This window comes from Ipomoea triloba, chromosome 4 (genome assembly GCF_003576645.1).
Source record: "Ipomoea triloba cultivar NCNSP0323 chromosome 4, ASM357664v1".
Classification (NCBI taxonomy): Eukaryota; Viridiplantae; Streptophyta; class Magnoliopsida; order Solanales; family Convolvulaceae; genus Ipomoea; species Ipomoea triloba.
In genome coordinates, this window is record NC_044919.1 from 21,102,825 (window position 1) to 21,121,191 (window position 18,367).

Consider the following 18,367-nt stretch of genomic DNA (forward strand, 5'->3'; position numbering starts at 1 on the left):
TAGCAATAGATCCCTAATCTAAACCCATAAGCGAACTAGTCACTCATTATTAAAGTAAATAAAGCAAAGCAAGAATGAAACATTGAAATCATAGCAACGAATCTGAGAAGTAAAAGAATAAAGAGAAGAACTTTACTAACAACTTGAAGAGTAATTCCAATCCAATCCACGATTCCAAGCTTGTAAACGAGTTAATGTGTGTAAATCTGAGCTAATCTATGCTAGGGTAAACTCTCAAGAGAAGGAAAAATAAGCTAAACTAAACTAGGGCTCGGAATACCCAAAAACCAGAAAATTAAATACTAGACAGCAGCAGGGTCACGGCCATGCTCACGGCCGTGTGCATGGCCGTGAGGCGTAGCGATTTTGCTGTTGTTCGCGTTGAAGCTCAAGGGCACCCACATGGCCGTGTGGTGCCCCCTCCTTTTGCCTATTGACTCTTTTTGTGCTCCGTTGCTCCTTTCCGTCCTTGGGTAGATTCCTATGCTTCCGAAACTTGTCCAAGATGTCCAAAAATCCTTCCTTTGCTTCCCGTTTGTGAATAAACTAAGCTTAAGCAAATGTAACACACAAACGAGTCTCAAATTCACCAAGGTAAAGAAAATAAGCAACAAAACTAACTAAATTGAGGGCAAATAATAGTATAAAATCAGAGGTATCAGTGTGTATTGTCGTTCCACTGGAGATTGGGATTTATAGCGTGTAAAGAACGGTTACCTAAACTTTAGGCACCAAGGTATTGGAATCCATAAAGATCCAACTAAATCATGTTTGGTTTGGAGTTTTGGTATTTTGGATTAAAGGGAAAGCAAGATTAAAACTGGGGGGTAATTCAATTGGGAAAGATGGGTTGAATTAGGTGTATTAGTCTATTGATGCATTTGACACTTATATTAGGGGAATAACATTATACCTAGGTTCTTGAGGCAAGCACAAAGGAATCAAAGTTCCCACAAGGATTAGAACAAGGGTTGCCCCATTTCCATGGTGTATTAACCAAAATTCTTTAAGAACAAAAGCTTTGTAAGCCTCAATTTATCCCTATTTCCAGAGAAGGGAAATTGGGTTTGAGATTGGGAAGGCTCAAGTCTTCCCTCCAATTCCCATTGTAATGAAAGACTTTCCAAAGGCAACCAATAATCACTGTCCAATAACTATTGAAAGATAGAAATAAAACCCAATTCAAACTCAAGAATCCTAGGTGGGTGTTCAACCCCTTTTATGCAATAATTACATAGTCTAGCATCAATAGAATCAATAAACACCTAATCTAACCCAAATAAAGGGCTACTCACTCATTTGTAAGGTAAACATAGCAATTTCAAGTAAAGAATGGCATAAATAAGCAACAAATGTAAATAAGAGAGAAGATGAAGAAATAAACCACTTTGGTATTAAATGAAGGAGAAGAATTGTTGAGATTCACTCCAAATCTTCAATACAATGCTCCAAAATGAGTAAGTAGTGCAGATCTAAGCTAGGCTAGGCTATTTTGCTCTAACAAAATGAAAGAGAATTAGTCTAAGTTATCTAGGGTTCTAAGTTTGGGCACAAAATGTAGAAAATCAGCTTTTATATTGTACAGAGTGCGCGACAACGGCTACCCACACGGCCGTGTGGTGGTGCTGCTAAACAGAACCTGCATCGGGGGCAAACGGCCACTCACACGGCCGTGTGGTGCCATTTTTTCAACTTTTCTCCCGCTTCGCGTTCCACTACTCCGATCCTCCTTGAATGAAATCTAGGCTTCTAAAATTGTTCCATTATGCTCCAAAAAGCCTCCTATTGACTCGTTGTGACCCACTTTATCTAAAAACATCAAACAACACAAACAAGTCATAGATTCCACTCAAATTAAAGCACTTTGTTATCAAAAATTGGTTAAAGTATAGGGTAAAAAGGGTCAAGAATCAAAGGTATCAATCATCGAGCTAGTTAGCTCTCTAAATGGCCTGTGCATAAGTCCAAGGATTCTTGTCACGTATTTTATTGTACTGCCTGTCTGCGTGCAAGAATTCTGTGTAGAATGCCAAGGCTGTCTTTCATCCCATTCTCCTTCTACCGCCTGGACTTTCTTTTGCCAGTGAGCCAAATAACTTCGCAGGCTCTCCCCCTCATCTTGGTGCACCTAAGCCAAGTTTGAAAATTGCTTCTTGGGTTTTATATTGCCTGCGTAGTGCATTAGAAACTCCTCAGCCAACACCTCAAAGCTAGTGATGATTGTGGTAGCAAATATGAGAACCAACTTTGCCCAGGACCCATCAGCGTAGGAAAGAATGCCCGAAAAATCAACAAGTTCACAACTCCGATCACTTGCATCTTGGCTCGATAACGGATCACGTGATCGCGCGTATCCCTGGAGCCTCCATATGTGGAATGGTTGGGTAGCTTAAAATCTAGAGGTACGCTGTAATCTAATATCTTTGCCGTGAAGGGAGAGGTAGTTAGAAAGGACTTAGTAGTTGGCCTTTCTCTCTCCTCCACCTTTTGCTGCAAGTCTCTAATTTCTCTTACAAGGTCCGCACCGCTAGGTTGGACGTGCGCTCTCCTAGTCGATGTTTCCCAACTACTTTCCATATCGCCGACTATAACCTCCCCGTCAAGCCGGTGGGCCATGCACCTACACAAATCATCCTGCCTAAGTCTCACAACAGAATGCTCCCTAACCCCCCCTCCTGGTCGGGTAAGGCGAGTGACGTCTAGCTCGACCACCTAGCTAATCCCTAACTGACTAGACAATAGTTGCAAGTCTGAGCTGCAAACGGACGGGTCGAAAACCTAGTCCAACTAGGCGCGTGGCCCTCCAAGTGCACCGAATGACCGATTGTCTACATTGTTATACGCTTGTCTTACTCTGGCGGTGCTGATTGGTTAGGCAAATCTGCCCAGCTAGAGTGGGCAGACCTCATAACTCGTCCATATGCCTTGAGCACTTGTGCGATGACTTTGGCCAAAGCTAGTGCGGGAACTACTTGAGGAAAAAGCGTTACAACCAGCACCCCAACTAGCAGAACGTCGCGCTACCCCTTGCGAGCCATCGATTGTTCAACGGAGTTAGGACCCTTAGCTACGCACGTAGATCGATAAACCCCCAGCTCAACCGTTCGCACAAATCGCCGGCAGAACCACGGTTAACCTCAGGGTGGGTGGCCGCAACATTGTTTTTGGTGTTTCCAAAATAGCAACTCCTACACGTTTGTGCCATTAGCAAAGTTAAGAACGAGACTTCTCGTAACAAGGTCCCCACGGAATGATGTGCCGAAAAGTTTAATTTTTTGAATATTCTTTGGAAATTGCCTCTTTACATCAAGTGAGGATTGCACAGAAATCAAATAGGTTTATATTCTTGTGTGCTTGCATGATGTTCACCTATTATTTTTCTTGGACCTTAGTCAAGGATCTCTTGAAGTGGGAGTGTGCACATCAATGGTGTTTAGGGCTTTGTTATTGTTGTCAATTGTCGTAATATCTATAGTAGTCTATTCATCAACAGGGATTAATGCTACTGATTTATCATCATTTGTTCGGGTTGGATGTTGCCATCCATTTGTACCAGCTCACCATACATTGACACCCTAGGCTTGTAAGTAGATTCTTGTTCTTGCCTTCCAGTACGCATTGTTGGTGCCTACTAATTGCGGTGGTCACGCTTGCGCTTCCATATCTTTAAATATAAAATGAAATAGCAGAAGAATGCATAGAAAAACAGAGTATAAAGATTGGATTATTGAGTTACAGGGATAAAAAATCAAGAAGAAGGTTCTTGGAACCCGATCTGATACCAAGTGAAGTTTGCGAAGGGGTAACTCAATATCTAGATTAAAGTGTTAATGACTAAGTGACCCAACACTTTGTAAGTGACTAGTGAACTAGTTCGAAAGATGGTGCAGAGAAGCGCTAACATGTGAACAGTAAGCAAGCAATAAGAGTGGTATTCAAGAACACAAGATGTTTGGTAACCTAGTTCAGAATGTCAATTCCTACATCGGGGGGCATAACTGAAATGGTTGCCCAACTCTTCATTCATAATCAATTAAATGCGTTTTACCAACAAATCGATTAAGAGCGAAGCACTTCGAACATCACGGATGCACCACACTCTTTCCAATCACGTCGAAGCTTTTCGAAGAGTTAGTGAAGATCTCTCAATAATTCAAGTTGAGACTCCCGCTCAACTGCAGCTCTCTCGAGTAACGTTTCAATGGTTTATAGCCCGTAACCTTCAAGCATCAAATCGAACTTGATATGAACTGTAAATTCACCAAGTTGATTAGTTTAATGTATAGAAAACTGTCCTCTAAAGTTTTCTTTTTAAATCTCTTAGAGTAATTCTAGAGTTAACCATTTATCAACTACTTTGGAGAAAGATAAGGCTTTTTGTAATCTTCTTGCGGATTAATCTCTAATAGATTAACTGTCTTAAATTGATTTCTAAACTTGTCTTATTGACTGGTTCTGCCCTTGGTCTTCAATCTTCTGAACTAAGTCTACTAGTAACTACAGAGTCAATCTAATCCAAATATAATCTTTAAAAATAACTTCTTGAACTACTGAATTGTTCGATATATCAAAACAACTTGAAGGACAGAAAAATATATTTTTCTTTGTAATAATATTTTTTTCTAAATGATGTATTTTATTACCAACAGTAATGTTGTAGATAGATAGAACCCTATTAACATGTGCGTTTGGGCCTAGTTGGTAGCCCAAACGTGGAGGTAGCACCCCGTGTGTTTCAAAATGTTATTTTCGATTCCACATTCAAATTCTGTTCTTAAATAAATAAAATATCTTTTATTTTAAATATTTCGAATTTTAAAAATAGGAGTGTCACACACACACACACACACACACACACACACATATATATATATATAATGAGCATTTTCGTTACAAATATAATGCAACATTCCTTCCACACTACACTTGTTCTAAACCAGGTGAAGGCCATGGTCGAATTTGGTCAAACCCATAAACCTGGTCAATATGTCTATTCAATATTCTTAACATGAAGTCTAACTTCATTATACTTTTGCCAGAGATTCTCGTTGTATAATTACAATCAAATGAGACCTATAACGGGAACTATAACGGGAACTAAAAAATGTGTGTGTGTGTGTGTATATAATAGCCAATAAAGTTAGACCTATAACGGGAACTAAAAAATGTCCTTTAAATTATTTGATCAAATGAATGATTAAGATTATTTTGATTTTAGATTTTTTTATGACTTTTTTTCTTTACCTCTATTATATTATTTTTCTTCCCTTAAATAACTCCACATTCTGTTAGTATTAACTTTAGTAATGGAATATTTGGTTAACTTTTAACTTATCTATTAATTTCTATAAGAAATGTCTTAGGTTTGAAGTCCATCCCAATCAGAGTTGACATAATTGTTGAACATCCAACATATTCGTAACATATGTTTAACAATTATGCCAACTTTGAATGAGATGAGATTCGCGCCTAAGACATTTCTTATTGAAAATTAAGTACACACTCTATTACTCTTATTAAATTATATAAATTAGTAAGTACAACAAAAAAATAATACATATGTATTTCTTTAATTTAGAATTGAATGTCTATAATGCGTTTATTAAAAAAATTACTCATTATCAAAAAATTAAAAAAAATATATAATTTCATTTTTTATGATGTCGTAAATACTTGCCTCTATTATAATTCCTCTCTTTAGAGATTCATTGCCCCAGCAATCTCATTTTCTTCCTCAGCTTCTGACTTTCAAATCAAACTTCCAGCTTACTTCAATTACTTGGAAAAATTAACAAACTATCAGTTAATAGCTCACCTCCCCTCCATCTCAGTCTTTCCTCCTTCCTTAAATATAAAAAGCACAAGGCAAACTATTACACAAAGCAAACTATTATTTATAAATCAATAACAAATTAAATTATCTATTACACAAAACAAACTAAATTCAGTCACATCTCAAATCAAGAAAAATAGAAAGGTGCAGTGTACATAAAAAAAAAAAAAAAAAAAAAAACTCTCACAGAAGCACCATGTGCATATCCATGACTTTATTCATAACCTTAAAATCTGTAAAATCTAATCTTTGGAGGAAAGAACAACAAAAAACCCATCAAAAACATTAAAACAATAATAAAAATTTTCAAGAATAATATGTTGACTCCATAAATTGGAATATATACTGGTAAGAAACTCCATTGTTGACAGTGGCAGGCCATAAATGCAGAATTAAATCAAATACTAAATTGGATACAATTATTTCTAACTATCTATAGTAAAAGCTCACAAAACCTAAAACCTAAAATAAAAAATACATGTTTAACTACCTATTCCTAGTACAATCAATGACCTTAACCAAAATTGGAGTACCATAATAGCCACTTCCAGGAAAAAAAGGATTTACCAGCTTGTGGGATCGGCAGAGCCTTGCGGTGGGGGCAGCGGAGGCTTGTGGTGGCGTGTGCGGTCGGCGGAGGAGTGGAGGCGTGTAGTAATGGCGATCGGCGGATGCTTGCGATTTGACGTGGCGATGGTTTCGGCGGATGCTTGCGGTCGTTCTATGGTTCCAGATCTGTTTGGCGGTCATCGGTGGAGGCGGCGTTTGGCGCAGGCGAAGATGGTTGTTCAGCAGTCGTTGCTGTGGCGGAGGAGAGGGAGGCGTTTGGCGTAGGGAGTAGGAAATGGTGGGTGGCGATGGGTGGTGGTTGTTGTATGTGGTTTGGACTCTGGAGATGGTGGCGGAGATGGAGGAAGAAATGGTTAGGGTTTGGAGTAGGAAATGGCAGAGATGATGGGGGCTATTTCATTGCGATGTGGGGTTTTTTTTCCTTTAATAATTGCGATCGCTGATGAGGTGTGTTATTTTGTTTAATTTTTGCGGCACCCACCTGTAGTGGGTGTCTCGAAAACTAATATATAATTTTAATATATAAGTTTCCGCGTCACCCACATGTAGTGTGTGTCTCGGAAATGAATATATTATTTTAATATATAATTTTTCGCGTCACCTTTAAGGAATGAGTGTAGTATATTTTTATGTATTTATTTACGATATTGCCATTTTCAACTATCCACTACACCTCTATTTAAGAGGTGTAGCGTAAAGCCCTCCTTATATTCTTAATTCTGTACTAGTGTGTATTCTAATAGAATAAATTGTAGAATCAATTGTATAGAGTATGTCTATAAAAATAGAATAGTGTGTGCAGGAATATGTATGAAAGGTAGAGAGTATATAAGAGAAAATAGAGAGAATTAGCTTCTAGGATCTTTTATTCATGAATGTGGTAGAAAGAATCTATAGGAGAAGAGAGCCCCCTATACTTGTGAGTCAATGGCCTTTATATAGGCCCAAAGCATTGACTAACCGACTTTGACCCGGACCGTTTGACCTTTACTCGACTACAAAACAAGAGCATAGAACGTATAGGGAGGTAAAACCCTGGAATATTTCCTAAGCATTAATTACCTGCTAAGACCAGAGTAATGCAAATGCGAATCTCCAATTCATGCTACTGCTAACACCATCGCTTGCCACCATTATACGAAGCGCCGACCATCGCCGATGGAAGGGAGGAGGAGGGGGAAGTATGCCGCTGCTGGACTACCGCCGCGAGGTCGTCGAGAGCAGGGGAGAGAAGACGTCGAGAAGCTGCTCACGCCATCCGAGCTTATTGATTTATGCTAGTCTAGGGATTAATTATGGTTTAGTTATACTCTCAGTACTAAGGATCATCAGTAATGCCTAATTACGATTCATTAAGGGCTTAGCTTATTATTAATAATAATGGTTATTATTATTAGAGATTGGATTGAGAGTCCAGCACTGTGACACCCCAACTTTCTTTTCGCTGAGATAGGCATAACTTAAACACAAAAGCTATAGATCTCAGAAACTAATCATAAACATAGCGGAAGCATATAAACCTTAAAGGGTGTCATGCCACACCAAGGTACAATCCATCCTAGGTGCACAGGCTAAAATCCATAAACATCCATCCAAAAGGTAAATACAAACGTAAAAGTCGATACATAATCCATCTCTAAGGCTCACAGGCCCAAAAGTCTAATACAAGAACTAGTCTAAGCTTATCAAAATAGAAGACTAGCTCTATCGCGCTCTCAGCCCAGACTACGGCATACCTGGAAAACAGTTTAGAAAACCATTAGCAAAAGAATGCTAAGCAACCAACCACTCACACTCGTGAGAAGATACATAATATAATAGAGTTTGTAAATAGGTTTACACAAACGTATAGAATATACGCACCAACGAACTGTTCTTTATTTAAAATCAGAGACTCAACAAAAATAAGCTGAATAAGTCACAAACCAAGACTCTTCCAATGAAACCAACATCCAATACGAATATACGAGATAACAAGTCTATAACCAAGATACCAACTGAATCACAACTTCCACAGAATAATCACAAAGGAACCAACCAAACCGACATATCAAGGAATAACAGATACCAACTGAGGTACAACCTCAACCCAGTAACCACAAAGACCAATCAAACCACTATACCAAAGATAGGCACCAAACCACCACCCCCAAATCACAATACCAACCATAAAACCAACCACCATATCCATATCACAACACAAAGGCAATAAGCCCAACTACAGAGGCATACGAGCCCAATCACGGAGGCAAACGATGCCCATTATCACAGAGGCAAAAGCCCAACACAGAGGCAAACGATGCCCATATAATTCCTCTCACCACACCATACGCAATTACACCATAATTTCACCAACTAAATCCCAAGATCACCAAAGATCCAACAAGTTAAGAAATGCTCATAAAGACTCAAGGTCTCCACATACCAACTCAGATTCACCCACAAGAATCACCCACCAACATTGTTCATCTCACAATATGAACACAACACATACACAGGACAACAACCAAGGAATAAACCAGCGATACCAACTCAATAGGTTAAGATAAATGTCCAAAGATCATGGATAACCACTCAAGAATCAAGGTGGAATACTCAACAAGATGCTCAGTACACATTCCAGAATCAAAATGAATCAAATAGAGTTCAAAGACCTCAAAACAGACACTGGATCAGAATCCCAAATGACCTGGCGGAACGAAGCAACAGAACAACCCAGTCCGTTAGACTGCACCGCACGAAGGCACGGAAGAAAATCACGATCCACACTACCGCGCCACACCATTTCGCCCTTACACTTGCGGAACACACTGGCGGGACACATTATATCGCCAGTGTGCACCGTACGTGCACCCCCAACGCACAGATTCCAGAATCGGAACAAAATACACGATGAATCATTCCAGAGTACAAATCATGCTCAGAATACACAGATTACTAATCTCAGAAGCCAATAAATCATGGAATCCATAACAAGAATTACTCATACACATCTAGATACAAAGGATGATGAACACAAGTCCAATAATCCACAAATGAAGGTTCACAGACTATCAAGCAAGGCTATAACCCCAAGAAATTCACAGGATTCCAACACCAAATCATATATATAGATCATGAGTGAAAATAGCTTTAGTGAGACATGGATGGTTACCTCTTGAAGCGTATTAATCCAAAAGCAATCGCCAACTCTAAGCTCATCTCAATAGCAAGTCCATAATTTATGAACCTGAGGATGAATGTAATCTAATACTATCACTATGGCTATTAATAATAACGGCATTAACATTCCTAGTTGGTTCATTACAATCTTTAGGTACTAATAAGGATCGTTATTACCTAAACTATACTTAAGCATAATATGATCATAAGATAATAATACCTTATGGTCCAGAGGAGAGTTAGTAGTACTCAACAAAAGATAATAATAACCCAAGAATCTAATTACTAACCCACTGGCAATCCTGTAACTATCCTAACCGTACTAATTACCACAGTTAAGTCTTAAATAGGAGATTACCTTAATAGCAAAAAATGTTAATCCAACACTTAGCTCCCAAGGATTTGAACCCACACCCTCCAACTCAACACGTGAAAGCCCTACCACCACGCCACACCATCTTCTTCTGCTATGCTCTGCCACCACCGAACTACCACCCTTATATGGACTCTCAGCCACCATCGACGGAAACGGGAGAGAGAGGTGACATGCCGACGTTGCTGCTGTGAACAAGGAAGTCCCTTTTGCATTGCATTGCATTGCTCTCGCCGGAGAAAGAACGAAGTCCACCGCCGCCGCCGATATCGCCACTGTTGCATGCTTCTCGCATTGGACGGGGAAGGAGTGTCGTTGCTGCCGTCCGCTACCTTGCACCGCCGGAAAACAGGGGAGGGAACTGCTGCTGCCCACTACACACGCTGGTCAAGGAGAAGAAGCCCACCGCGGCTGCCTACGCCGGTCAGAGAGGGAGGACTGCTACTGGAGCTCCATCGCCAAACCTCCGTTGCCGAGCTCGGTCAGTTCAGCTGCTGCTCTGCCTCCGTTGCTCTGCTCGACACCGGAGAAACAGGAATACTCCCGATCCATCGTAGCTGCTGCTGGCAAGCCTTACCGCCGCCGACTAAGAAAGGAGAGGGACGAAGATGGGAGATAGACGTTCATGGTGAGTTCCATGCTACTGCTGTTGTCCGTAGCCTTCATTATTGCAGCCGCAAGAATGGAGAAGAGAGGTGCGTAATGGTTTTGGCTACTGAGGCTAAGGGTAATAAATTACGCATACATTCCCATACTATATTTGGTAGGTTAACATTCCTATTTTGGGTTGGGCTATTTATAGAAAAAGGCTTATGCAATTTGGACTAGGGTAGTTGGGTCAAGAGTAGTTATAATATAATTATAACTTAGCTTAAGATAACTCATTGGTCCATAGCCCTATAATAGAAATCATATAAATTATGAGCTTAATATGTTTTGATCTTAAAATAGTAATTTATAAAGATAAGTTATCTCTAGCCCATAGTAAAATAATTGTATCTATAATTAATAATAAGAAGGTAGGCCTTTATTTTTAATATTTATATTTAAAATAGTGGTAGGAAAATACGGGGTATTACAGTGAAACCCTGGAATATTTCCTATCAAAAGCCCTCTAGTCCGAGCCATGACGTCAAGCTAATGAGGAATGGTTCGGGCTGGAAAACCTGATTATATAGTCCATGACTTACGTCGGTTGCCTCGTTAAAAAACAATAGATTAAGAAAAACTCGGTGGAAAAAAGTTTTAGCTAAGAGAAAAAGAGCACAACCATAAGTAAAATCTTTTGGACTATAAGGGGTTGTCTAGATTTTTACTGATCTCAGGATCGAATTTGTACCATGATTAAGAGATCAAATTTTACCGATCTAGTGACCAGATTATTTGTTACGATCGGGAGGTCGAATTCATTGCAATATGTTGATTCAAGTGTTAGGCTCGGGATACGTGACAGTGGGTCAGAGGTCTCTGAGCTCTTTTATAGCTTATAGAAATAGCCCAAATGATCCCCTACCTCACAATAAATGCGGTATTTATAGTCGAAGTTGGGGAACAAATTCCTTCCTTTCGTTATGATAAGCATGTAGAACGCATGCACAAGTTGACGTCGAGGTGTAGGAGAATCGTACACGTGTTCTTAGATGCTCCCAAAAACATAAAGCATGGTCACTGAGTCTAAAGGTCGGTCATGGACTGAATAGGTCGAGTCGGTAATGAAGATGCCGGAATCTGCCTAGGAGCCAAGTAGGTAGGCTCGACTTTTAGGATGATCGGTAAGGGTCTAAGTGCGTTCCATTATGGTCGGTTTAACCAAGTCACGTGGTAAAGGCTCGGTACTAACCACCGTACATGCACCAGTTTCGAGGAATAATCCCCATCAAGTAGCCCCCCTAGCCTGGAGCTTGACGAACGCTCAGGAAGAAGGGTTCGTGCTGAAAGGTTTGAGTACACAATCCGTGACAAGCTCCTCGAGTCTAAGTTGAGTATAGGGGCGCGATTTACACTAGTTGCCTCGTTAAAAACCTTAGACTAAGAAAAATCCAATGGGAAAAAAACTTAGCTAAGGGAAAAAAGAGTATAACCATGAACGCAATCTTCTGGATGATCGAGAGATCGAATTAACTGTGATCTAGAGATCCAATTTTACTAATCAAGGGATTGTATTTACTCCCGATCTAGGGATTGATTTTTACCAATCAAGAGATTGGATTCTTTCACGATCTAGGGATCGGGTTTTACAAATCAAGAGATTGGATTTTTAATGAGATCCAATGATCAAGTTTTACTAATATAGGGATCGGATTTTACCAATCAAGAGATTGGATTTTTAGTGAGATCTAGTAATCAAGTTTTACCGATCACTGGATCGGGTTTTACCAATCAAGAGATTGGATTTTTCTCGATTTATGACCTTTATTGATCTTATTAATCGTAAGTGGGGGGGGGGGGTGCTTTTCCCAAGACCCTTATGATGGGTTTTGAAGAAGTAAAATTTTTTGAACAGGGCGTTTTACTCTTTTTATGCTCGGTTTAGGAATCGAGAACTCCGAGTGGAGGGATGTTTGGAGACCTAGAATTCTAACGATAACGAGATCGGGTAGGTCATTATGTCGGGAAGTGTGTTACAGTGCGTTACGGTCCCCAAGTACATTATGCTCGAGAAGCGCATTATGGTCGGGAAGTGTATTCTGGTCGGGAAATATACTAGTGAGCTTCGTAGACCAAGGGGGTTACCCTATAACTCTACCGATAACGAATCGTCAACACAAGGGAATAGATACTATGACCTCACGAGCTCATTTTTAATTATGATTGTGGTCGAGAAGTGACCCGATCGGATTCACGGTGCTGGTGTTTGGGACGTCAACTGACCATGTGGTCGATTTGCCTACCTTGATCGGATCTCAACACAATGAAGAGATTGAATGCTACCGACTAAGCAATCAGATTTTTAACATGATCTGGTGATCAAATTTAACAATCAAGAGATTGGATTTACCCAGGGCGGGAAGACCGACCTGGCGGGCTAAATTGCTTACTTCATAGGGCTTATTCCAAGATTTTTTTCTTGGGCTTAATTGCCTACTAAGTAGGGCTTTATGCTGAGATTGTTCTCGGGCTTAATTGCCTACTAAGTAGGGCTTTATGTCGAGATCTGGTCCCTGGGCTTGCTACCTACTTTGTAGGGCTTAGGGTGTCGGTGGTGAAAGGACTTACCTAATCGGGCTTATATATAGATTTAGTATTACCAGTCTACATACATAGATAGGAATAGTGTAATTTACAAATCAAAATTACAATCATAACTTTACAAATTCAAAAACTTGTGACAACTTGCTCAAGTTGATGGAGCGGTTGGTCAACGCGCAAACTTCGTGATCTTAGTTGTATGCGGGGTTTGCCATAGCAGTTTTAGCCAATATTCCAACAGGATCACCAGTACCAAATTTACTCTTAAACTTGTTTTCACTCAATAAAACCAAACTGAATAATCGAATTACTACATATATTTCTCATAGTCCCACACAAGAGGGGTGATTAGTTTCAAATTTGTATTATTTTTTTCCATTTTGAATTTGGTATCTTTGCCACACACCGAATTTCTGATATGCAAATTAATTGCATGTTCTAAATTTTTCGCAATCGATTATCAAGATAATGTTGATACATGTGTTTCCCTCGTTTAGGGATTATTGGTTGGGTGAGACCGTTAGATGTTGAGGTCCAAAGGGATTGCAAAACACATGGCACACCACCAAAGGGAGAGATCTCAGGCCAGAATATCACATATGATCTTCTCCCTCCAAACCAAAAGAAGTTTTTATTTTTATTATGCTTAAGACCGGCCATACAAGCGCACCTAGTCCAGGAGGACAAAAAAGATAGCAAAACAATTAAACATAGGGCACACCACCAAAGGGAGAGATCTCGAGCCAGAATATCTTGTACGATATTCCCCTCCAAACGAAAAGATGTTCTTATTTTTATTATGCATACACTAATACAGAAAAAGGATACTACGTCGCCTAATTAACGTCGGTTTTTGACAAACTGACGTTATATGTGAATAAAATAAAGCAAAAGTAAAATATATTATTTACGACGTCGGTTCTGGGCAAAAACCGACGTCATAAATATTTTTTTTAAATAGTAAGACATATGACGTCGGTTTTTGGAAAAACAGACGTCGTATGTCTTTAATATTTTTTTAAAAAGAAAATTAAAGACATATGACGTTGGCTCCAGAATCGACGCCGTATGTTCTAAATTGAATTTAAAAAAAAAGAGTAAAGACATACGACGTCGATTCTGGGGAAGAACCGACGTCGTATGTTATAAATAATTGATTTAAAAAAATTAAAGACATAAGACATCCGTTCTGCGCCAGAACCGACACCGTATTTAGTCTTAATTTTTTTATTTAACCCAGATGACAGATCTCACACATATCTTAATCCTGACCATCCCTTCTTCGTTCTCAGTTCTCTTCATCCGTACGTGAAGACAACAACAACCTTCATCTTTATCTTGAGCCTTCTTCGTTCTCAGTCCTCTTCATTCGTACTTGAAGACATCAACATCAACAACGAGTGGCGAGCAGCGACGGCGTGACGAGCAGCGAGCAATTAGTTACGACGGTTGAGTAGCGAGCAGCGAGAAGATCTCCGGCGAACCTAAAGAACCCGATGAAGGCGTGACTAGATCTTCGACCTGCGTGACCATCCGTTGTGACCTCCCTTTCTGTTGTCGTCGCGTGACCATATCTCCGGCTGCGTGAGTTGTTATCATTAGTATTTACATACGTATTTATCATTACTATTACATTAGATATGAATTAGTTACGTAGTTATTATTATTATTATTATTATTATTATTATTAGTTACGTACTTATTATTATTATTATTTTAATAATAATAATAATAATAATATTATTATTATTATTATTATTATTATTATTATTATTATTATATATGCAATATCTTCTTCAGCTTTTTTTTTTTTTAATTAAAAATTGATACGAAGTCGGTTTTTTATCGGTTTTTATAAAAAACCGACGTCGTATCTATTTATTTTTTTAAAAATAGAGATACGATCTATTTTTTTTAAAAAAAAGACATACGACGTCGGTTTTGTGAAAAAACTGACGTCGTATTTACTTATTTAAAAAATTAAAAATAATATAAGATGTCGGTTTTTAAAACCGACGTCGTATAATTTATTTATAACGTCTGCTTGAACTACGTCAGAAAAAACTGAAGTCGTATGTCCAAAATAACCGACGTTAAAAGGTATTTTTGTAGTAGTGATAGGACCGGCCATGCAAGTGCACCTGGTGCAACACCTAGTCCGGGCTTATAGTGCCGACGATGGCAATACGAACCTAACTGTGATGGGCTTATAGCACCGGTGGTGGCGATGCCGACGTAACTGGGCTTAATACACAACTATTCTATATGTATGGTCGTGTACGGTTTACAAAGCAAATTAAACTAGAAATTTTACAAGCACTAAAAAATTCTACTACTTCACTTAGTCTTTGAACATGTAGGCTCAAGCATTTGATGGAGTTTTTGCCGTCGTAATCGCGGATACTTTTGTCCTTGTAGGTCTAGACACCAAAAAAGTTTTTCTATATTGCGGTCATAATAACGGGCACTTTGTCCTTGTAGGTCTTGAGACTGAAAAGTTTTCCAACATTGCGGTTACTATGGTCTAGGAACCATTTGATTTTTCGACCTAGTGACTGTCTTGACCTTTGGGTCGCCTAGTATAATGACCGTAATTTTTTCCGACATCACAATCGTAATTGTGTCGAGATCTGATCTAGGCTTAGAGCGTTGGTGGTGGCAAGGCCGACCTGAACGGAAATGTACATATGTTTATTCCGACTATTCCTACTACAAAACTAGGAAGTATAGAATTTGTAAATTAAGATTACACTAATAGTGTTTGGGTGAAGATTACACTAATAGTAATAATTTAAAATTTTGAGAACTAGGACTCAATATGTTCGTCACAACACCATCTCCCACAACAACCAATAGCAAGAGAGCTTTGGCTTTTGTTTTTATTTTTCCACTGCCCACACCAACCAATAATATTACATACGAAGTATAGTTTGTTTGTCTCCACTTTATTTATTGCACTCCACCATCACTATTAGGAAGCCTGTAACCGCCTAAATCTACCAACCCCAAGATATTACTAGGGAACACACCACAGAAGATGGCGGTTACGGAATTAGAGGGAGGGGGCGATGATGGATGGGTTGGTTGGATACTGCGTTGAATATAATGATGGAGAGAGCGGGGATAGCGGTGGCTGACAAGCTGGAGGTGCAACTGACTTGATGATAATGATGATGAATATTCTACTCTGCCTCTTTTGTTTTTACTCGGAACTGATAGAGAATGAGAAGAGAGAGAGAGGTTTGAAGCAACAATGACAACCACCGCCACCAGTTCCCTGTTACGCCTCTATGAAGCTTGACTGAGGAGATCGACAAGCTAAGGAGGCTGAGATTTGGCAAAACGGGTTGAGGATGGAGAAAAGTTTCTTGGATCAACACCTCGATCGCCATTCCTTCTGAGGTTCAATCTTTTGTTTGAATGTTGCATCTTTAGTTCTTTATCATATTATTCTCGTATTTAGTTTGTTTCATTTACCAAGTCTTTAGGAGTTAGTGCATTAGTGCCTTAGTGGCTTGATATTAGCTAGATAGTCGGTTAGTGGTTATCTTTTATTTTTCAGTTTCATTTGTGTATTTAAGCAGTGTTTTAGAAGTTAATAAAATGCATCTTTCTCTCTAAAAACCAACAAATTGGTATTAGAGCCTCTTTTCTTAAAGGATCTGTGAGTGAACCAAGGGAAACCCACCATAAAGCCTTACCTTTCTTTATTCGATCCATAAAATGGATTCTGAAAAACCTTTTACAGAAATAGCGCCACCAATGTTTAAAGGTGAAAATTATCAAATATGGGCAGCTAGAATGGAAGCCTACCTAGAGGCAAATGATCTTTGGGATGCTGTTAAAGAGGACTATGAAGTTCCTCCCTTAACAGATAATCCAACCATGGCTCAGCTGAAGAGTCATAATTTAAGGAAATCAAGGAAGTCGAAGGCAAAAGCTACCTTGTTCGCAGCTGTCTCCAAAGAGATCTTTACAAGAATCAAATCAGAAGTCAGCATTTGATATTTGGAACTTCCTCAAAACTGGATATGCAGGAGATGAAAAGCTTAAAGGAATGCAAAAGTTGAATTTGATTCGTGAGTTTGAGATGCAGCAAATGACGGAGTCGGAGACAATCAAGGAGTACACAGATAAGCTTCTTAGTATTGCGAACAAAATTAGGTTGCTTGGTTCAGAATTTTCTGATTCTATGATTGTTCAGAAAATACTTGTAACTGTTCCTGAAAGATTTGATGCTACTATATCCTCCATGGAGAGTAGCAAAAATCTATCAACAATCACCTTGGCAGAACTAAACAGTGCTTTACAGGCTCAAGAACAAAGGAGACTGATGAGAATTGAAGGTTCTGTGGAAGGTGCACTGCAGGCTAAGTTACAAATCAATCATGGAGAGAAAGACAAGAAAAAGAGTTCTAAGAAAAACTCACGTGATGCAACCAGCAACAGCAAAGGAGAAAAGAAGAGAGATTTTCTTCCTTGCAAACATTGCGGCAAAAAGGGTCATCCTCCTTTCAAGTGTTGGAAAAGACCTGATGTGACGTGTGGGAAGTGCAATAAACTTGGGCACCATGAAAGAATATGCAAAAGCAATTTCCAGCAGAAGGATGATGCCTAAGTAGTAAGCGAGCAAGAGGAAGAACAAATGTTTGTAGCATCTTGTTTTACAAGCAGGAGCTCAAGCTCAAGTTATTGTTGGCTCCTAGACAGAGATTTTACCAATCACATGACCGGTGATGAAGAACTCTTTAGAGAGTTGGACAGGTCCCAAGTATCCAACGTCAGAATTGGTAATGGTGACTGCATTCCTGTCAAGGGAAAGGGAACTGTTGCAATAGAGATTTGCACAGGTACTAAATTAATTTCTGATGTCTTGTATGTCCCTGACATTGATCAGAATTTACTTAGTGTTGGACAGCTAGTTGAGAAGGGATTCAAAGTCATCTTTAAAAACAAGTTGGGTATAATCAAGGATACATATGACAATGATGTCATAAGAATCAAAATGAGAGGCAAAAGATTCTTACTTGATCCGATGGAGGAGGAGCAAGCAGCTTATACAGCTACTACGACCAACACAGAGACTTGGCATAAAAGGCTAGGTCATTTTCATCATGCAGCAATTTTGAACCTGCAAAAAAGGAAGTTGGTCATGGCTTATCCCACATTGAGTCGGATCTACCAATTTGCAAGACTTGTCAATTTGGAAAACAAGCTAGACTTCCATTAAAAAAAGGAGT

At 39.2% G+C, this 18,367-nt stretch overlaps 1 long non-coding RNA gene across 1 annotated transcript; it reads right to left on the reverse strand.

The window, feature by feature from the left end:
• Positions 1–7,881: 7,881 nt before the first annotated feature.
• On the reverse strand, positions 7,882–10,616 carry LOC116017385. The gene is made up of 3 exons (XR_004097887.1): positions 9,924–10,616; positions 9,558–9,632; positions 7,882–8,139 (listed from the first exon to the last, which is right to left on the reverse strand). It is a non-coding gene; the product is annotated as an uncharacterized LOC116017385 (long non-coding RNA).
• Positions 10,617–18,367: the final 7,751 nt, after the last annotated feature.